This window comes from Apodemus sylvaticus, chromosome 23, assembly GCF_947179515.1.
Source record: "Apodemus sylvaticus chromosome 23, mApoSyl1.1, whole genome shotgun sequence".
Taxonomy (NCBI): domain Eukaryota; kingdom Metazoa; phylum Chordata; class Mammalia; order Rodentia; family Muridae; genus Apodemus; species Apodemus sylvaticus.
In genome coordinates, this window is record NC_067494.1 from 52,950,593 (window position 1) to 52,967,944 (window position 17,352).

Consider the following 17,352-nt stretch of genomic DNA (forward strand, 5'->3'; position numbering starts at 1 on the left):
TTCTGTAAAATGCTAAAAGTAAAATTTTCTTTTAAAATTGGGAAAAAATAGTTTTTTCTTGTTCTCATCTATTGATTAGGGAGTGAAATTGTGTTTGATATTAATATTGTTCCTCTTCTTTCTCAATTGTTTCAGCTTTCCTTTGGTCCTTATGATCCTATTTTGAGTGACCAAAATCAGTATTCTTCTCTCTACCAGATGGTCCCCAAGTCCTCATCTCTTTCACTTGGCATTGTCTCTTTGGTGGTTCATTTTAGGTGGTCTTGGGTTGGTCTCATTCTCCCAGATGACCATAAAGGAAATAAAATTCTATTAGAGTTCAGAAACGAGATGGAGAGAAAAGGAATCTGCATAGCTTTTGTGAAAATGATCCCTGCTACCTGGACTTCACATCTTAACAAATTCTGGAAAAATATGGATGATACAAATGTTGTAATTATTTATGGTGACACTGATTCTTTAGAAGGACTAATGAGAAATATTGGGCAAAGGTTATTGACATGGAAAGTCTGGGTCATGAACGTTGAACCTCGTGTTACTGACTATGCTGATTATTTCATCTTAGACTCATTCCATGGAAGCCTCATTTTTACACATCATTATACAGAAAGATTAGAGTTTATGAATTTTATTCAAACAGTTAATCCCTACAAATACCCAGAAGATATTTATCTTCCTAAGTTGTGGCATTTGTTCTTCAAGTGTTCATTTTCTGACATTGGTTGTCAACTTCTGAACAACTGTCAGGTCAATGCGTCTTTGGATTTATTGCCTCATCACATACTTGATGTGTCCATGAGTGATGAGAGTACCAGCATATATAATGCTGTGTATGCTGTGGCTCACAGTCTCCATGAGATGAGACTTCAACAAGTACAGATGCAACCATATGAAAATGGGGAAAAAAATCATGTTTTTCCCCTGGCAGGTATTATCCCTTCTACTATATTGTATTGTCAACACTCTGATGTATGAGATTCGCTGTGACATTTACTTTAGTATTGTAAAATATAGTATAGGTTGTCCATGGTTAGAAGAAATTTTGTGTTTCTAAAGTTATCTAAAGGTCAGGAGAGATTCACGTGTTTGTTGTTGAGATTTGCAGTGACATGTACTTCGATAGTGTAAAATTTAGTTTATGTTGTCCACAATGACAGGGATTTTTGTGTTTCTAAGCTTACCTGGAGATCATGAGAGTTTCCAAAGTATGTTGTTGAGAGATGGGATGCAAGATACTGGGAGGAAATGTGTTTCATCTTCATCAAGTTCCTGCCATTAAGAGTTGTAAAATATTCTTGTAATAGTTGTTAAAAATCAATGTTTTCTCTATAAATTTCTTACAAAAGAAATAAAATAAAAAGTGGGCATTTTACTATAATAATTACAGCTTTTTTTTACTTTAATGATGTCTTTATTTATTATTTAGGCATCAAACCCCTCATTTTAAGTATGAGTTCTCTGAAGATACTCTGAAAGCAAAGGGGTTTGGGTAGGTTTCAAATAACTAACATTTACATGAGTTAGAAGTCATTGATTTATTATCTGACCTTGATTTAAAGGTTTCCATTAGAGCTGAGTGAACTTTCAGATGGAGAATGGATTCCCACAAACTTGAATTTTCACTTTAGCATTATAGGAAGGTTCATTAATGTTGACATTCCTATCAGAAATTAAGAACAAGAAGACAGATTCCAAAACAGAGGTTCTGTCCTGACAGTTAGTTGGACACAGTGTAATATAAATTCATGAATCTTTTCAGCTAAACTCTTTCCTGAAGGACATTGAGGTGAGAGAAAAAATGAATTTAGATGGGAGACAGAAATTAAATGCAGAATATGACATTCTAAACATTTGGAATTTACCAAAGGGTCTTGGAAAAAAGGTGAAAATAGGATCATTTTCTGCAAATGCTCCCCAGGGCCAACAGTTGTCTTTAACTGAAGAGATGATACAATGGCCAGAAGAATTTTCAGAGGTGGGTTGTCTTATCTCAATGCTTTGAGTTTATGTTAGCAATAGCATTGTGCTTTCTAGTACAATGGTGCCTGTTTTCTTACTCCAGGCCTATCAATCTTCTATTATCAACATAACATACAATAAAACTAGTATTAGTATTGGCTTTTCATCTTTCTTTATATAGATCAATAGAAGTATTGAGTGTTATATGTTCCTCCAATGTTCACTTGTATGAAGATTAGATTTATTCTACTTTTCACAAATTAGGGAATCTAGGGAAGAGCAAATTTCTTTCTACAAAATTACTCATGATTCAATGTTCTAGAGAAAATACCTCATTTGAGATGAATATAAAGGAAAATATAAAAGATTTTTTATTGTGTAATCAAACACAATAAAAAAACAACTTTTGGAAAACAGAGAATTTTGTTTTTTATGGTTCCAGAACTATGAGATTCCACAATAGACAGAAGTGTAACAGCATGGCATAGTCATGAAGATAGGCACAGGAACCAGAAAGATAGTGTTTTTATCCACACATATTAACAGTTAATAAAATGAGAAAATTGGATCTAAGAAAATGATTGCAATTCCCAACCCCACGAACATAATTCCTCCAGCAAATCTGCATCTCCTAAAGTTTCAATAACTTTCCAAATAGAGCCACCAATAGGGAAATAATTATTCAAATATTTTAACATACATGGGATATTTTTCATTCTAAATCCCATATAGTAGCTGTGTTAGAATCTTTTAAATCTCTGTGCATACTCATCTGTCCAATATCTTTCCACGCTTTGATGTTTCAATCCATGATCAGTTGTTTTTCACTCTGCAGGCTACTAAAAAAGGAAAACTGTATGGAATGCATATGTATAAGTTACTGAGGCGTCTGCCTCCAACAAATAAATATATGGCTGCAGTATCAAGGAGTTTGAGGGGGCAGCACATTAAATTTCAAAATGATGATTTTCAAATGTACAATGTTGAATGCGGACAGCAATGAATAGAGCAGTTTTGTTTTACCTCCTATACTTTTGTTTAGAAATAAGTAAATGAATAGTGACAGTGAAAGTTTAGGTGACCCTTTTCAAATTATCTAAATTCACCTTTCCATTTCTTCCAAAAATACACTTATATTTGTTTCCAGGATCATTTTATATTCTGTCAAATTGACAGTCAAGATTCACAGTTATGGTGGAAGGAAAGGTGATCAACATAGTAGTCGAAAAGTAGAGAGATTTGGAGATAACCAATAGCCTCAGATATCATATCTCCAATCACTTAACTTTTTAAAATTGTCCCTAACTCATTAAGGTTTAAAAATTTTTAACACCTTTATAATTCTCAGACCAACCATTAAACACATTTGCCTTCTCAAAGGTATAACCTTTCTAAATAATCCTCTGTATTTATAAGAATATATGGGAATACATTGCATACATTTCAGAAACTGTAATTATTAGGTTTTTCATAATACACTAAGCATTAGATAATATTCTTTTCATTCTTCTCAGATCCCCCAGTCTGTGTGCAGTGAGAGTTGTGGGCATGGATTCCGGAAAGTAACCCAGGAGGGCAATGCTGTCTGCTGCTACAAATGCACTCCTTGTGCAGACAATGAGATTTCTAATGAGACAGGTAAATGCAGCCTTTACAGAAAAGTTTCCAATTTTTCCATAGGACTCCACAATACACTGGCATATGTAAATGATCTAAATAGAAGTCAGAAAATTCTTTTCCTATCTTTGTTTAGGAAATTATATGTCACAATCCATATCTACCCCTCAAAAGGGCCCCAAATAACCATTGAAATCATACGTGAATTCTGTCTTTGATTGACTTCCAATAACTATTATTACAGAAAAGTATTCCCTAGTACTTTACTGTATGGTAAATTTCACTTTGCCATTTAACATCTATTAACAAATTATCAAATATTTTTATTCAGACTGTATATTAATAATTTTTAAAACTCAAAATGCTCAGATCTGTTGTATCTTCATAGTGATTGTTCCTCAGTCATTTTTCATGTTTTTCTAAATTTTTAGTTGTTTGATAATTTCATAGAATGTATTTTAACACACATTTAAAAATTTTTCCTTTTAGGAATAAATATCTAGCACATAAATTAAGGTTATAGAAATGATCCACAGGTGCATACACATATGATATATGTTTATAGATAATAGATACATAGATAGATAATTAGATACATGGAGAATGAGAGAGACAGAGAAGCAGAGAAATAAATACACACAGAGTAATATTTTGGCATTCTTATAAGAAAACAAATTTTATTTCAGTTATTTAAAACTGCCATTGCTGAATTTCAATGATGCATTGCTTTAAAAATGCTGAATATTATTCACATGGAATAATAAAATTCAGAATGAAATTTATTATCTTAAATTATAATTTTATTATGAAAATGGGGCAATATTTTCTTAAAGGTTAGATATGTTCAATTAAGTAATAGCTAATGAAGTTTTACTGTCAATTTCAGTATCGTAAAAATTAATGCCTCATTGTTATGCACAGAATCTGAACCAATGGAACTGTGCAACATGACTTGGGTAATCAGAATGGCAGCTGTCAGAATAATTCTCTAATACTTCTTAGTAAAAGTTTCTCATGTCACCATTCCCAGTACTTAATAGCTTGCATTGAACTAAATAAAAATTAGTCCCATTGAGGAGAAAATTCTTCCTTTTGAAAGATGTATACTAACTTTCCTTATTATTGTGATTGTAGCTGCATTCTATACAGCGTGATATTTGGTAAATATTTGCAAGGCATGATTTTTGGATATTATTTTACAGACTTAAACAGATTTTTTTAATGCAGTAGCTCTATTCACTCAAACCATATTTCTCCTGTTTATGCAGTTTCCAGTATATTTAGACTTTTTTTAAAAGTAAATCCGTAGCTAGAATAATACTGAGGTGGTATATGTGGTTTCATGATCCCCTTCAATGTCATGTCTTCTGTCTTCCACATACGTAAGACCTCCTACTGAGAAACAGTCCTGAAAACTGCAGTACTTCTTAATTTCACTTGGGTGACAACCTAGTCTTTAGCCTTAGTTAAACATTAGGAAAAACTTAAGAGTCAGAAAACAGCTAAAGGCATCCAAGGTACAATAGCTCTATGTACTTGGTCCCTATATAACCCCTAGAGATTTATATGCTGAAAATAGTAGGATACTAATATACAACAGAGTCACCTAACACTTAGCCAAAATAACACTTAGACAAACTAATTAGAAGGCACAGAGACAGTATCCAATTTAACAGAATCAGAAATGAAATGGAGGACATAATAACAAAAATTGAGGAAATTAAAAAAAATCATCAGATTGTACTACAAAAGCCTATACTTAACAAAACTGGAAAATCTAGATGAAATGGATGATTTTCCAGGAAGACACCATGTACAAAAGGTAAATCAAGAACACATAAAAATTCTAAACAGTCACATGACCACTAAGGAAATGGGAGCAGTCATAAAATCCCTCCCAAACAAAAAAGTCCCAAGATCAGATGGTTTTAGTACAGAATTTTACCAGAACTTCAAAGAAGAATTAATACCAATACTGTTCAAAGTATTCCACAAAATTGAAACAGAAGGAACACTAGCTAATGCATTCTATGAAACCACAGTTGGTCTGATACCTAAACTAAAGAACTCTTACCAAGCAAGTCAAAGATCTGACCTAGTCTAACTGGTGTTTTCCACATTGAAGAATGCAAATTGATGCATATTTACTATCTTATTCAAATTTTAAGTTCAAGTGGATCAAGGATCTCAACATAAAACTGTATACATTGAAACTAAAAAATGGGAAATAGTTTTGAACATGTTGGCACAGGGAAACATTTTCTGAACAGAAAACCAATGTGTCAGGCTTTAAGATCAACAATTGATAAATGGAACTTCACAAAACTGAAAAGCTTCTGTCAGTCAAAAGACACCTTAAAAAAGGACAAATTGTCAACTGACAGATTAGGAAATAATAGACACTACCCTACATCTGATAGAAGGTCAATATGCAAACTATATAATGAACTCAAAAAGTTAGAATCCCAAAAAGCAAATAACCCAATTAAAAATGGGATGCAGCACTAAACATACGATCCCAGCAGAGGAATCTTGAATGGCTGAGAAGTACTTAATGAAATGTTCAAAGTCCCTAGGAATTATAGAAATGAAAATCAAAATGACCCTGAGATTTCACCTTAAAATGTCTATGATCAAACTCTCAAGTACCAGCCAGCACATGCTATTGAGGCTGTGGAAGGAGGAGAAGAGTTCTCCATCGGTGGTGGGATTGTACATTGGTACAACCACTGTGGCAGTTTCTCAGAAAACTGGAAATAGTTCTATCTGAAGACCCAGCTATACCACTCCTGGGCATATATCCAAAAGATTTTCCACCATACCACAAGGACATATGCTCCACTGTGTTCATAACACCCTACTGGTAGCAGCTGGAAGCTAGAAACAACTCAGATGTCCCTCAACCAGAAAATGGCTACAGAAAATGTAGGTCATTTACACAATGAAATACTATTCAGCTCATGAATTTGGCATACAAATGGATGGGGTGTGAAGTGGGAGACCCTCTAGAAAGTCCCAGAAACATAGGATATGATATTTTCCCCAGACTCAGTGGGAGTGACCTTAGCCAAAATGCCCCAGTAGGGAGAAGGAACTGGAAGAAACCGCCTCCAGTTAATAGATATGGCCTCATGTGGAGGAACTGGGTTACTAACCCACAGTAATAGAAAACCAGCTGTCTCAACTAATTCACATCCCCAGGAGATCCCAGAGACAGAGCCATGAAGTAGGGAGCATATGCAGGCTGATCTGATTTCCCCTAACCCCACTCTTATATATCTCAGAGGACTGCCTTGCTGGTCTCAGTGGGAGAGGATGTGATAATAGAGAAGTGAGATGCTAGGGAAGGGGATGCCATGGGGGAGCATCCTCTGAGATACATAGAGGAGGGGAAATGGGATGGGGAACTGTGAAAAGGGTGATGAGAAAGGTGGGCAAAGTCTGAAATGTAAATAAATAAAATAATGGATTTTGAAAAATGGAAAAAAAATGAGCCAAAGACATCCAAGGTATAGCAGATGTACATATTTGATACCTGCACAACACCTAAAGTTTTATATGCTGAAGAAATTAGGATACAATAATACAAGAATGTCACCTAACTTGCTTTAAGTTCGATATCTAGTATTTGAATACAAAGAAATTATTCTACACTATCGTTTTTAATATTAAGTCAATTCAGATAAATAATAAACAGATTTTTAATTTCATGCCCTAGAAGTTGTATCTTACATCATTTGTTTTTTTTCTTTTCTTTTATTGGATATTTTCTTTATTTGTATTTCAAATGTTATCCCTTTTCCTGGTTTCTCCCCCAGAAACCACCTATTCCATTCTCCCTTCACCTGCTTCTATCAGGGTGTTTCCCCAGCCACCCACCCATGCCTGCCTCCCTGACATGACATTTCTCTACACTGGTGCATCAAGTCTTCATAGAACTAAGGGCCTCTCCTCCTACTGATGCCCATCAAGGCCATCTTCTGCTACATATGCGGCTGGAGCAATCAGTCCCTCCATGTGTACTCTTTGGTTGGTGGTTTAGTCTTTGAGAGCACCAGGGAGTCTGTTTGGTTGATATTGTTCCTGCTATGGGACTGCAAACCCCTTCAACTCCTTCAGTTCTTTCTCTAACTCCTCCACTGGGGACCCAGTGCTCAGTCCAATGGATGAGTGCTGCTCAGGAGACAGTTATATCAGACTTCTGTCAGCAAGCACTTCTTGACATCTGAAAGTGTCTGGGTTTGGTGATTGTGTATGGGATGGATCCCCAGGTGGGGCAGTCTCTGGATGGCCTTTCCTTCAGACTCTGCTCCACACTTATTCTTTGTATTTCCTCCCGTGAGTATATTGTTCACCCTTCTAAGAAGTACCGAAGCACCCACATTTTGGTCTTCCTTCTTCTTGAACTTCATGTGGTGTGTGAATTGTAGCATGGGTATTCTGAGCTTTTGGGTTAGTATTCACTTATCAACAAGTGCATACCATGAGTGTTCTTTTGTGATGGGGTTACCTCACTCAGGATAATACTTTCTAGTTCCATCCATTTGCGTAAGAATTTCATGAATTCATTGTTTTTGTTGTTGTTGTTATTTTAGTATAGAATAGAGTTTTTTCAGGGCATGGGGAGGAGGTGTTAAGAGGGTAGTAGAGGCAGAGAAAGGCAGAGAGAGGGAGAGAGTAGAGACTTAGAGGCTTACCATGACCATGTGGAAAGAGAGGGAAGAGCCCAAGAGGCCAAGAGAGAAGCAATTGGGAAGCAAGAGTAAGAGAACAAGAGGAATTCATTTTGTTTTAATAGCTGTCTTAGTCAGAGTTTCTCTGCTTGCACAAACATCATGATCAAGAAGCAAGTTGCACAGGAAATGGCTTATTAAGCTTATATTTCCACCTTGCTGCTCATCACTAAATGAAGTCAGGACTGGAACTCAAGCAGGTCAGGAAGCAGGAGCTGATGCAGAGGTCATGGAGGGATGTTTCTTACTGGCTTGCTTCCTCTGCCTTGCTCAGCTTGCTTTCTTATAGAACCCAAGTCTACTAGCCCAGAGATGGCACCACCCACAACGGGCCCTCTCCCCTTGATTACTAATTGAAAAACGCATTACAGCTGGGTCTTATGGAGGAATTTCCTCAACTGAAGCTTCTTTCTCTGTGATAACTCCAGCTTGTGTCAATTTGATCCACAAAACTAGCCAGTATATTAGCTAAGTAGTACTCCATTATATGAATGTACCACATATTCTGTCTCCCTTCCTCTGTGGAAGGGCATCTGAGTTCTTTTCGTCTTCTGTCTATTATAAATAAGACTGCTACGAACATAGGGGAGCACGTTTCCTTGTTATATGTTGGAGCATCTTTTGAATATATGCCCAGGAGTGGGTCCTCGGGTAATACTATGTCCAATTTTCTGAGGAACTGTCAGACTGATTTCCAGAGTAGATGTAGAAGCTTTCAATTCAACCAACAACATCTTTTCTCCACATCTTTGTCAGGATCTGCTGTCAACTGAGTTTTTGATCTTACACATTCTGACTGGTGTGAACTCAAATCTCAAGGTTGTTTTGATTTGCATTTCCCTGATGACTAAGGATGTTGAACATTTCTTTAGGTGCTTCTCAGCTATTCAGTACTCTTCAATTGAGAACTCTTTGTTTACCTATGTACTCCATTTTTCAATAGGGCTATTTGAATGTCTGGAGTCTAACTTCTTGAGTTCTTTGTACATGTTGGATATTCTCTCTCTGTCAGGTGTAGGATTGGAAAGGATCTTTTCCCAATATGTTGGGTGATGTTTTGTCCTCTGGACAGTGTCCTTTGCCCTACAGAAGCTTTGCATATGTCTATTGTTGGTTTTAGAGCATAAGTCATTCATGTTATGTTCAGGAAAATTTCTCCTGTACCCATGTGTTTGAAGCTCTTTCCCCTTTCTCTTCTATTAGTTTCAGTGTATCTGGTTTTATGTGGAAATCCTTGATCCACTTGGACTTGAGCTTTGTACAAGGAGATAAGAATGGATTGATTTGTATTCTTCTACATCCTGACCACCAGTTGAACCAGTACCACTTGTTGAAAATGCCCTTTTTACTACTGGATAGTTATAGTTTCTTTGTCAAAGTCCAAGATACAATTCACAGACCATATGAAACTCAAGAAGAAAGAAGTCCAAAGTGTGGATACTTTAGTCCTTATTAGAAGGGGGGACAAAATATCCATGGGAAGAGATACAGAGACTGAATGAAAGGCCATCCAGAGACTTCCCTACCTGGGGATTCATCTTATATACAGTTACCAAACCCAGACACTATTGTGGATGCCAACAAGTCTTTGCTGTCAGGAGCCTGGTAGAGCTGTTTCCTGAGAGCCTTTGACAGTGCCTGACAAATACAGAGGTGGATGCTCTCAGTCAACCTTTGGACTGAGAACAGGGTCCCCAATGGAGGAGTTAAAGAGAGGACTGAAGGAGCTTAAGGGATTTGCAGCCTTATAGGAAGAACAACAATATCAACCTGACAGAAACTCCAGAGCTCCCAGGGACTAAACCATAAGTCAAAGAGTACACATGGAGGGACCCATGGCGCCAGCCACATATGTAGCAGAGGATGACTGTGTTGGGCATCAGTGAAAGGAAAGGCCCTTGGTCCTGTGAATGCTAGATGTCTCAGTGTAGGGGAATTAGTGTGCCTCCGGGTGGCAATGGGTAGGTGATTGGGGGAACACCCTGATTGAAGCAGGGGGAGGGGGAATGGGATAAGGGTTTCCTAGGGTGGCGAACCGGGAAAGGGGCTAACATTTCCCAGTGTAAATCAATAAAATATTCAATAAGAAAATTTAAAAAGAAGATTTAAAATAAATATTATATACTATCTCAACCCTAAAAATAAAAGGTGAAAATTAAATTTCTTTAAAAAATAAAGATTAAATGACCATGGGTTATGAGTTAATTTCTGGATCTTCAATTCTATTCCATTGATCTTCCTGCCTGTCTCTGTTCTAATACCATACAGTTTTTTATCACTATTGATTTTATCAGCTTTGTATTAAAGATAGAGGTCAAGGATGGTGATTCCCCCAGAAGTTCTTTTATTGTTGAGAATAGTTTTTGCTATACTGGATTTTTTGTTATTCCATATGACTTTGTAAATTGCTCTTTCTATCTGTATGAAGAATTGAGTTAGAATTTCGATGGGGAATGCATTGAATCTGTAGATTGCTTTTGTCAAGATGCCCATGTTTACTATATTAATCCTGTCAACCCATGAGCATGGGAGATCTTTCCATCTTCTGAGATCTTCTATTTCTTTCTTCAGAGATGTGAAATTCTTGTATAGATCTTTTCACTTGCTTGATTAGAATCACACCAAGTTATTTTACATTATTTATGACTCCCGTGAAAGCTCTTGTTTCTCTAACTTCTTTCTCAGTCTGTTTATCCTTTGAGTAGAGGAATGCTATTGATTTGCTTTAGTTAATGTTATATCCAGCCACTTTGCTGAAATTGTTTGTCAGGTTCATGAGTTCTCTGGTGGAATTTTTGGGGTTACTTCAGTATAATATCATATCATATGCAAAATGGTGGTGTTTTGATTTCTTTCTTTTCAATTTGTATCTTGCTCTGGCTTGAACTTTTAGTACTTTATTGAATAGGTAGGAATAGAGAGGGTAGCCTCGTCTAGTTGCTGATTTTAGTGGGATTCTTTCAATTTTCTTTCCATTTACATCAATTTCTATCTTATTTCAATACAAGGAGGCAAATGGAAATTTATGTTTGATTTACCTATTATATTTACTTTCTACTATAATTAAATATTTAAATTTTCTTAATTTGTAGAAATTATCATGAAATCCTTTTATATTGTCCAGCAATATGTAGTAAAATATTATTTGCAACTATAATCTCAAAGGAACATGAACAGTCTGTAATATCAAAATGTACCAAGTTCTAAGAGATGTTATGGAATGTATAATCTGCACCTAGAAGAATAGGTAATGAGCACATTTATGGCATCTTCAACATACAAAAAAATTAACATTCTATAATTCTATCTGTTAAAATTTTCTCATTTGTATTAATACTGAAATTTTTAAAATGTTATTTATTTACTTTTGTCAGAATACAGTACGATATATTAGATCATATTCATGCCCACAAAACATATGAGAACCACATCTCTACCTCTTTACTTATTTAATGTTTTGTTTTTTTCTCCTAAATTTTAACTTTTACTCCAATTTGTCCTACTCAAATATGTTTGAATGTGAGTCCTGCACTGTAGAAATCTATACTTTCTATTGGTCACAATTGTGAAGAATGTGGACTCTTTCATTCTTACTAAAAAAAAAAAAAATTATTATAGCTCCTCAGGTAAGGGTGTCACTTCATGCTAATCATCCATCCATGATGAAAACCGGTCAGGCATGAGCTTGATTCTCTTATGTACATGCTGCCACAGCCATAAGTTTGTATGTAGAAGTGTCGTGATATTTCTGGATATCACTGATTTTTAGGTTTCAAAGGCTCTTGATTCGTATGAAGCTGCCATACTCTCTTTCATAAATGACATCATTCTTTAATAGTAAATATGACTATCAACTTTTAGCCAAAAATCCATATACATTATATAGTAAATAAATGCCACTATATATTCATATAAATATACATATATGTATACATATATATGTACATACATATATATTTATGTATTGTATGGTGTTTGTGTGTATATGTATGTATTCATGTATGTTACCAAGTCAGTTTGCAAATGTATTCTGTGTATACATAACAATGTGTCACTCAACAACTCCAAATCTGACAGGGGTTGTGTTTAATAATTCTATTGTACATCACTACATGGCTCAAAGGAATGTAAAGTACTGTAAATTTAAAAATATTGCTGATTGAAAATTTGTACAATAATGTGATACATTTTGAAAGTCGAGATATTTATTATTATAGTAAAATTAATATCTAGTGATCAATTCACATAAGAATTTTAGAGACATTTGGACATAGTGATAATGTTACACATATATCTTGGTAAATAGATTTTATGTTAATCATCAAATTTACAAAATTACAAGAGCAAAGTATGATAAAACTCTTTTTTAAAGTCCACCAACTCTTTAAGATTTATTTTTTTTATTTCATGTATGTGGGTACACTGTCACTGTCTTCAGACACAAGAGGATCCCCATTACATATGGTTGTGAGCCACCATGTTGTTGATGGGAGTTGAACTCAGGACCTCTGGAAGAGCAGTCAATCCTCTTAACCCCTGAGCCATCTCTCCAGCCCATCCTTCAAGTCTTGTAATAATTTTCTATTTATGTGAAACAGATCCTTGCCTCAAATGTTGTTAAATCATTTTACTGGGTGCTTTATGAGCATTTGCTAATGCAATAGTAAATGTAATGAAGTAGAATCTCTTCACTAAACTCCAGCAGAGAATTGAAAAAATTGGAAACTTAAGGATTTCTAAGAAGAAAAGAGAATTTAGGACTCATATTTTAAAAAGCATTAACTAAAAAACATTGCAAAGATTCTCTCAATGTAACAAATTTTGCATGTATCATTCATAAAGAATATTTTATTTATGAAGTGATATCTGGGCTGAGGTACATTTATTCAATATAACTTACTATTCTAATTACTTTTAAAAAGGGATATACCAATGTCAGAAAAGGCAGAGAAAATTTGGAAGTAATGTGAGGGAAAACATTAGGCTAGTTCAATTTAAATAGCTATGATGAAGATGGATTATTGAAGAAGTTCCTGGAAGTACTTGGCAGTAAAACGGGAAACTTCATACATTGCTTTAGCAATGTACACTCTGAATGTCTATTTATGGTCCAACTGAAGGCATTGCCACCAATATACAAACTGGTAATAATGAATAGACTCAGTGGTTATAGCAAGGTAAAAACGGCAAGAGAGAGAGAGACAGAGAGAGAGAGACAGAGAGAGAGAGAGAGAGAGGGAGAGGGAGAGGGAGAGGGACAGGAAGAGGGAGAGGGAGAGGGAGAGGGAGAGGGAGAGGGAGAGGGAGAGGGAGAGGGAGAGGGAGACAACACATTAAGTTAGGAGGGAAATCTGATGGAAGGAATGGAATTAACAGTGGAAAAGGCAGAAGGATTGGATCAAAGCATTATATATGAACATAAATACTAAAAGAAATGTCTAAGAAAGACGTTTACTTGATCTTGTTAATTTCTCTTTCTTTGATATAAACTGTTTCTTTTCATGTTATTGATTTAATTTATCTTAGAACTTTGATACATTTTTTTTTTTACTCTGCCTGAATTATCAACATAGAGCCTAGAAAGTTCTTTTATTTCATTATTTTATTTTTTACATTCCAGGCATTGCCTCACTCCTGGTTCCCCCATCCATATTTTCTCACCCCATTCTTCCTCAATAATAAGCATTATTCACAACAATGTGCTTATTAATTTGTCCCTGAAAAAGCAAAGAAATGTAACATCTATAACAGTCCAGGTATTGAATAATGTCTCAGAAATAAAGGGATCAACCCATCCTGGGTTCATGATCTCATGATACCCCATATTTTTCACCAGATGCGGATCAATGTGTGAAGTGTCCAGAGAGTCATTATGCAAATACAGAGAAGAACCACTGCCTCCAGAAAGCTGTGAGCTTTCTGGCCTATGAAGACCCCTTGGGGATGGCTCTTGCCAGCATAGCTCTGTGCTCATCTACACTTACAGCCTTTGTTATTGGCATCTTTGTGAAACACAGAGGCACTCCTGTTGTGAAGGCCAACAACCAAGCTCTCAGTTATATTTTGCTCATTACACTCACCTTCTGTTTTCTTTGTTCTTTGACTTTCATTGGCCAGCCCAACAAAGACACCTGTATCCTGTAGCAGACCACATTTGGAGTTGCATTCACTGTGGCTCTTGCCACTGTGTTGGCCAAAGCTATTACTGTGGTTATTGCATTCAAGGCCACTTTTCCAGGGAGAATGGTAACCTGGCTAATGGTATCAAAAGCCCCAAACTACATCATTCCTATCTGCACTCTGATACAAGTTGTTTTTTGTGGAATGTGGATGGCAATCTCTCCTCCATTCATCGACCAAGATGTTCATTCTGAACATGGACACATCATAATTTTCTGCAACAAGGGTTCATCTGTTGCCTTCCACTGTGTCCTCGGATACCTCTGCTTTTTGGCACTTGGGGGTTACATGATGGCCTTCTTATCTAGAACTCTTCCTGATACATTCAATGAATCCAAATTTCTGTCATTCAGCTTGCTGGTGTTCTTTTGTGTCTGGGTCACCTTTCTTCCTGTCTACCATAGCACTAAGGGGAAATACATGGTTGTTATGGAAATATTTTCTATCTTGGCTTTCAGCACAGCACTCCTTGGCTTCATATTTGGTCCTAAGTGTTACATTATCTTATTGAGACCAGATGAGAATACATTTAATTATATCAGAGACAAAATGCATTCTAGAAGAAACAAGTCTCACAAAATATAGTTCAAAAAACAGATTTAGCTTTCATGTTAATAATTTCATAAAAGGTTTTATTTCATTCCCCATATTTTTCTAATCATGTGCTATAAGATTATAATATGCATTTGATTCTGTTAGGATTTTTTTTCCTTTGTTTAACTGTATTACAATGTACTAGTATGAGAGCCTTTTTTGTTTTGGTTTGTTTTCTAGATTTGAAAATCACATCTGCTCTCTGAGCCTCCACTATTTTGAGTCTAAGAAATAGAGGTCCCAAATCTTGATCATGTTGAATTTCTCTTTCTTTGATATAAACTGTTTCTTTTCATGTTATTGATTTAATTTATCATTGAACTTGATATATATTTTTTACTCTGCCTGAATTAGCAACATAGAGCAGGGAAAATTCTTTTATTATTTTATTTTTTATATTTCAGGCATTGCCCCACTCCTGGTTCCACACCCATATTTTCTCATCCCATTCTTCCTCAGCCTTACCTCCAAGAGGATGCTCTCTCTCTCCATGCTCCACTAGGGTTCCTTGTACCTTTGGGTCCCAAGTCTATCAAGGATTAAGTTCATCTACTACTGAGGCCAGATCAGGCAGTCCTCTGCTATATATGTACCAGAGGCCTCAGACCAGCCTATATTTGCTGCATGGTTAGTGGTTCAGGCTCTAGGATCGCCCATGAGTTAGTTGAGACCACAGGTCTTCCTATGGGGTTGCTCTCTTCTTGCAATTTCTTCCTTCCTTTCCCAAATTCAACCACAGGGATTCTTGACTTCAGTCTAATAGTTGGGTGTAAGTATTTGCATTTTCTTCACTCAAATGCTGATAGGGCCTTTTAGAGGGAAGCCATGTTAGGCTTTTTATTGTTAGCATATCATAGCATCAGTAATATTAGTAGGTCTTGGTGCTCCCTCTTTTGAAATAGATTCCAAGTTAGGCCAGTCAGTGGACTGCCTTTCCTTCAGTCTCTTCTCCATTTTTGTCCCTGTAGTTCTTTTAGTCAGGAACAATTTATCAATCAGAAATTTTGACTGTGAGTTGGTAACCCTGTCCCTCCTCTTGAGGTTCTGTCTATCTACTGGGGTACACTCTTCAAGTCCATTCTCACCATTGTGGAGCTGTTTGGCTAAGATCACCTCCTTTGACTCTGAGATTTTTAAACCTCCAAGGTCTATGGGACATTCTAGAGCATTTTCCCACCCCCAAAGGATGCATTTTTACATTCATTTTCCTGGCTCCATTGACTTCTCTCCTTTTGCTGCCCCCATATCTGATCCTGTTCCACCTTTCACCCCTCTAATTTCTCCTATAAATGACCCTTCCTTCCTAGGCTCCCATGATATTTTGTTCTCCCTTCTAAGTTTCAGATTTTCTCTATTAGATTCAGTGTATATAGTTTTATGTTGAGGTCATTGATCCACTTAGACTTCAGCTTTGTGCAAGGTGATAGTTGTGGATCTATTTTCATGCAATTAGACCAGGACCATTTATTGAAGTTGCTTTATTTTTTCCCACTGTATATTTTCTGGCTTCTTTGTTAAATATCAAGTGTCCATATGTGGGTGCGTTTACTTTTGGATTTCTGATTCTATTCCATTGATAGACCTGTCTGTCTCCATACTAATACCGTGTGGTTTTTTATCACTATTGCTTCGTAGTACTGGTTGAGGCCAGGAATGGTGATTCCAATGGAAGTTCTTCTATTGCTGAGAATATTTTTGTCTATCCTGGGATTTTTCCCATACAAAGTTGAGAATTGCTCTTTCCATGTCTGTGAAGAACAGTGTTGGAATTTTGATGGGGATTGAATTGAATGTGTAGATAGGTTTGGTAAGATGGCCCTCTTAACTATGTGAATTCTACCAATCCATGAGCATGGGAGAACTTTCCATCTTCTGAGGTCTTCTTCCATTTCTTTTTTCAGGAATTTGTAGTTCTTGTCACACAGATCTCACTTGCTTGGTAAGGGTTACGTAAGATATTTTATACCATTTGCAGCTATTGTGAAGTTATTGTTTACCCAATATTGTTCTCATCTTGCTTATCATTTGTTTAAAAAAAAGGAGACTATTGATTTGTTTGAGTTAATTTTATATTCAGCCACTTTGCTGAAGTTTTGGATCAGTTGTAGGAATTCTCTGGTGGAATTTTTGGGGTCGCTTATGTATGCTATCATATCATCTGCCATATAGCTAGGCTCTACTCTGACTAGATCATAACTAAAGATAACCCATGTTATTTTATCCTAGATTTTGCCACATGTCTGGTTACCAATGCACAGGTACCACGTGT

General features: G+C 36.1%; 1 pseudogene; it reads left to right on the forward strand.

Annotated features, from left to right (window-relative positions):
• LOC127673873 (vomeronasal type-2 receptor 116-like) overlaps positions 1–15,074 on the forward strand; it is a 32,174-nt pseudogene extending 17,100 nt beyond the window's left edge.
• Positions 15,075–17,352: the final 2,278 nt, after the last annotated feature.